This window comes from Phycodurus eques, chromosome 5 (genome assembly GCF_024500275.1).
Source record: "Phycodurus eques isolate BA_2022a chromosome 5, UOR_Pequ_1.1, whole genome shotgun sequence".
Lineage (NCBI taxonomy): Eukaryota > Metazoa > Chordata > Actinopteri > Syngnathiformes > Syngnathidae > Phycodurus > Phycodurus eques.
Genome location: NC_084529.1, coordinates 25683725 through 25689888, shown reverse-complemented (window position 1 = coordinate 25689888; position 6164 = coordinate 25683725).

Here is a 6164-nt window from a genome sequence, read left to right as displayed (position 1 = left end):
ACAGATGGTCCACCATCTGACGTTGATCCAGCACGTTGTAATTACGCGGGAGCAATAACATAATTAAAGGGACACTGTAACATTTTCAGTTGTTTACTGGCCAAAATCGATGTGTTTATATACAGTGGGTACGGAAAGTATTCAGACCCCCTCAAAGTTTTCACTCTTTTTTTATATTGCAGTCATTTTCTAAAATAATTTAAGTTAATTTTTTCCCACATTAATGTACACACAGCACCCCATATTGACAGAAAAAAAAACTGAATTGTTGAAATTTTTGCTGATTTATTAAAAATGAAAAACTGAAATATCACACAGCCATAAGTATTCAGACCCTTTTCTAAGTAATAAGTAGAAGCACCCTTTTGAGCTAATACAGCCATGAGTCTTTTTGGGAATGATGCAACAAGTTTTTCACACCTGGATTTGGGGATCCTCTACCATTCCTCCTTGCAGATCCTCTCCAGTTCTGTCAGGTTGGATGGTGAACGTTGGTGGGCAGCCATTTTCAGGTCTTTCCAGAGATGCTCAATTGGGTTTAAGTCAGGGCTCTGGCCGGGCCATTCAAAAACAGTCACAGAGTTGTTCTGAAGCCACTCCTTCGGTATTTTAGCTGTGTGCTTAGGGTCATTGTCTTGTTGGAAGGTGAACCTTCGGCCCAGTCTGAGGTCCTGAGCACTCTGGAGAAGGTTTTCGTCCAGGATATCGCTGTACTTGGCCGCATTCATCTTTCTTTCGATTGCAGCCAGTCTCCCTGTCCCTGCAGCTGAAAAACACCCCCACAGCATGATGTTGCCACCACCATGCTTCACTGTTGGGACTGTATTGGACAGGTGATGAGCAGTGCCTGGTTTTCTCCACACATGCCACTTAGAATTAAGGCCAACAATTTCTATCTTGGTCTCATCAGACCAGAGAATCTTATTTCTCACCATCTTGGAGTCCTTCAGGTGTTTTTTTTTTTTTTTTTGTCTTGCACTGAGGAGAGGCTTCCGTCGGGCCACTCTGCCATAAAGCCCCGACTGGTTGGAGGGCTGCAGGGATGGTTGACTGTCTAGAACTTTCTCCCATCTCCCGACTGCATCTCTGGAGCTCAGCCACAGTAATCTTTGGGTTCTTCTTTACCTCTCTCACCAAGGATCTTCTCCCCCGATTGCTCAGTTTACATTTATTTATACATAAGAGTGGTAACTTAGTAGGGGAGCGCCATGACAGTCTGCCATCTTGAAAATGAAGTTGCCAGCTTTCTCCATGTCAGGTAAGTCAACACTGCCTAAATTAGCATAAAGCTAACGTTTTTCATTCAGTTTTGTTAGACAGTGTTGTTGTTGTTCGAGGTTTTCTTTTGATATACGATGGCTACCGTTGTTGCATGGGAGTAATTCCTACAGTGTCCCTTTAATGCCCGAGTGATGTTCCAAAGTACTTTACATTGGACTGATGAGTGTACTACAGTATACAGTGGACCCCCACATATTCGTGGTTTACCATTCGCAGATTTACCTAATCACAGATTTTTGGGGGGAACCAATCCCTCGTTGCTTGCGGAAAAACCCGGTTATTTGCAGTACTTTCTCCCGATCCATTTAAAAAAAAAAATTTTTTTAGGGAAATATTTTTTTTATTATATACAGCCCTGCCACGGATAGGCAAAATCTGCATGTAATTGACGCCCCATCTAAAAAGGTTTTCAATTACCTATATGTAAAGTGCTAGTGCGCATACTGTATTTGTTTGCCCATGCGTGAATCTGTTGTTATTTTTTATTTTAGTTATTTTTGCTACACGTGGCAGGGCTTTGTCCCATCTCCTGTGAATAGCAGGGGTTCATTGTACTGTAGAATAATTAGGGACTAGGGAATGAATGAGTGAATGACTATTTGATGGGGTCATTGGTTATACAACGGCATTCCATACCTATGTCTGTATCGTAACCCGAATTAGTACTTAAGTCGGAACATACACTATCACTAACCAACACATAATTACAGTAAATATTTGTAAAATAAGGCACTCTGTGGCCATAAATATAATGAACAATAAAAAAAGAAGTATGCTTTTAAGATAAATAAATGTATATTTTTACACCGCTGTGCAAATGAGTTCATTGGCTCCTATAGTACCGTGTGTGCTTTATTGAAAATTAATAAATGGAAACATTATGTACAGAGGCCAACAACAATCATCCGTTTCAAATGAAACGTACAACTAATCGTCATTTAACGACATTCATTAACGAGCGTAACCTTGATGACGTCTGCTGATCGTTTAATCGTTCCGTCAACATCAACTATGGTAACACAAGAAAAAAGAACGGCAACGCTTCTCAAACAATCGTCGTAGGCCAAAATGAATGAAAGACTTTCTTTCCATGAGTGCATTGTTTCCAACGCCGTGGTGCCCGCGTTGGCCTAAACATCATCACAAAGCTCTTAATCTCATTTTACTTCACTCTGTTACACCACACACACACACACACAAACACACACGCACATATACACGCACACACACACACACACACACACACACAATCCAGATAAATCCTAAAAGTTAAAAAATAAAATTCAACAAAGGTTTTGAAGCTTTTATATTGCTTGTAAACACATCACATCATATGACATTCAACATTAGCTTCACATTTCAGTGTTATTTTTAATAATTCATTCCCCCCAAAAAATCTGCCTTTAAAAAAAAAAAAAAAAAAAAAAAAAAAAAAGGCTAATACAGGGTTTAGGGACCAAGCCTGAAAGATTTGTATGTAATGGACACCTCCTCCACTAGTCAAGGTCAGCAAGGTCTTCTCTCCCTGTCTAAACACTTTCAGAAGCACTGACATTTACCACCTAAATTCTAATATTTGTTCCATAAAATGTATTAATTCATTCCCAAAATTCTATTCTCTTCATTTTGTAGCGTTTCTCTTGGCTGCACAACTTTCAGTATGTTTATGTGGATGCTAGATTTCAGTCTCTATGTGTTGCCAAGTAAATCTAAACTGCCCCCGGGCCTTCAGAATGAGTAGTGCTGGTCGATCTAATTTGAACTATATCAGCAATGTGTCCGTTTCTTTGACCGTCCATGACATCAGCATTATTCTGTTGTCTGATTGGTTGATGAGAGAAAAACTTGTTTCAACCTAGTTCGACGAGCGTAACACAAAAGGGGGACCACCACCCCAGTCTGCCAATCCAGAGGAACTGTCCCCGATGTCCATGCGATGTTGCAGAAGCGTGTTAACCAGGACAGCCCCACAACATCCAGAGCCTTGAGGAACTCGAATCTCATCCACCCCCAGGGCCTTGCCACCGAGGAGCTTTTTAACCACCTTGGTGACCTCAACCCCAGAGATAGGAGAGCCCGCCTCAGCGAACCCAGACTGCGCCCTCATGGGAAGGTGTGTCGGTGGAATTGAGGAGGTCTTCAAAGTATTCTCCCCACCGGCTCACTACTTTCTGAGTCGAGGTCAGCAGCGCCCCATCTCCACTATAGACAGACTTGATGGTTCACTGCTTCCCCCTCCTGAGACGCCAGAATTTCCTCGAACCCGTCCGGAAGTCTTTCTCCATGGCCTCAGCGAACTCCTCCCATGCCCGAGTTTTTGCTTGAGCGACCACCAGAGCTGCATTCCGCTTGGCCAGCCGATGCCCATCAGCTGCCTCAGCAGTGCCACAGACCAAAAAGGCCCGATAGGACTCCTTCTTCAGCTTGACGGCATCCTTCACCGTTGGTGTGCACCAACCACCTTACGGCCACAGCTCAGGTCGGCCGCCTCAGCAATGGAGGCGCGGAACATGGTCCACTCGGACTCGATGTCCCCCGCCTCCCCTAGAACATGAGCAAAGTTCTGTCGGAGGTGGGAGTTGAAACTCCTTCTGACAGGGGATTCCGCTAGACGTTCCCAGCAGACCCTCACAATACGTTTGGGCATGCCACGTCGGACCGGCATCTTCCCTCACCATCGGAGCCAACTCACCACCAGGTGGTGATCAGTTGACAGCTCCGCCCCTCTCTTTACCCGAGTGTCCAAGACATGTGGCCGCAAGTCCGATGACACGACCACAAAGTCGATCGTTGAACTGCGACCTAGGGTATCCTGGTGCAAAGAGCACGTGTGGACACCCTTATGCTTGAACATGGTGTTCGTTATGGACAATCCGTGATGAGCACAGAAGTCCAATAACAGAACACTGCTCGGGTTCTGTTCGGGGGGGTCCCTCCCAATCACGCCCTTCCAGGTCTCACTGTCATTGCCCACGTGAGCATTGAAGTCACCCTGCAGAACAATGGCGTCCCCAGCGGGAGCGCTCTCCAGTACCCCCTCCAAGGACTCCAAAAAGTGTGGGTCCTCTGAACTGCTGTTAGGTGCATAGGCACAAACAACAGTCAGGACCCGTCCCCCCCACCCGAAGGCGGAGGGAGGCTACCCTTTCGTCCACCGGGGTGAACCCCAACGTATGTACCACGTTATTAGTTAAATTTTGATTCTGAACTGCTCTAGGTGATGTACTGTACATGGCACAGTTGTGTGCTGTTATATTGTGTTTTTGTATAGTATACATGGTTCGATAATTGCAACATGATAGAGGTGGATTAAGACCCAGGTACCAAATGTACTGGTTTGAAATAAGTATTAGGATATCATCGTTTTTGGTATATTTAGGGTTAAAATGTTAACACAGGCAATTCTAAATGTTTTGGGGGTGGAGAAAATGTTTTCTCTTCCCCTTGGGGCTTGGTCCCTAATCCCCGGGAATAGTGAGCGTTCACTGTGCTAAAAATTACATTTATTTTGTCCGCGATGGTAAATGTAGCGGCCAGAATGGCATTCTTTGCACATGGCCACAGTGGGAACATCGCTCCACTCACCAAGGCTGCAGCTGTGTCTTTGATTCAAACAATCGGCGTTACTTTTAAAGTGGCATTCTCTCCCCCCGTCCCCATCTTGCACGTATAATATTTAATTAGTAGACTATCGCACTTAAAAGGACCCAAGGACTTTGCCTGAAAGACGAAAGAATTGGCCTTTTGTCCATCGTCATTTTGCCGGAAAAAAATTGCTGTAGATTTCCTCTAATTGCATTAAAAGATAAGTATAGGCCTTTATACCACCCTTCCAAACACGTGCGTAGCTAAAGCTCTTAGATGTTTTTTAATATTTATTAAAACATTCTTTTATGCGGGCATTGCATTTAGATGGGTGTTATTGTCAAAGGCTTGCCAAGGCTGCTGACCCTGCTGTTCTGCCAATACTCCTTCACAATTTACAGTATACGCGCCACCACTTTTCATTACGATGCTAGCTAATGTATGTACACACTAACTTGTTTTTTACGTTTTTCTTTTGAGTCCTTGCATCTTTTGTTGCGCACGGTGGTTTTTCAATTAAATGCTGTTTCAAGACCATTTTTTTTTAAAGCGTGGGTAATTGCGTATATCACTTTAGCACTGATGAAATAGTGGATTCTTCTTCAGAATGTACGATTAGAACACTTGTCGATGCACAAATAGTATACATTTTGGCCAAGAATAACCTTACATCATTTTCTATATTAGATTAGTAACAATGAGCCTCTCTGACATTAATAAACGGATGATTCATTCTTAATCAATGTTTCAGAGAAAAGTGAAAGTGCAGGAAATTCAGGTGTTACAGCAGTAAGAAATTTTATGTTATAAATAAATAATACACGGCACGACTGGTTAGAGCGTCTGCCTCACAGTTCTGAGGACCTGGGTTCAATCCCCGGCCCCGCCTGTGTGGAGTTTGCATGTTCTCCCCGTGCCTGCGTGGGTTTTCTCCGGGCACTCCGGTTTCCTCCCACATCCCCAAAACAGGCATGGTTGGTTAATTGAAGACTCTAAATTGCCCGTAGGTGCGAATGGTTGTTCGTTTATATGTCCCCTGCGATTGGCTGGCAACCAGTTCAGGGTGTACCCCGCCTCCTGCCCGATGATAGCTGGGATAGGCTCTAGCAGCGACCCTTGTGAGGATAAGCGGCTCAGAAAATGGATGAATGGATAAATAAATAACACAAAAATATCTACTCTTCACTCTTTTGAGATTCCCTCATTACCTTTCACAGACCAACAGGCGTAGATCTCGCAAAGAACCTGTCCAAATGCAGTGAATCTACAGGCCCATGTTCACCTGCTGTCAGTGACAC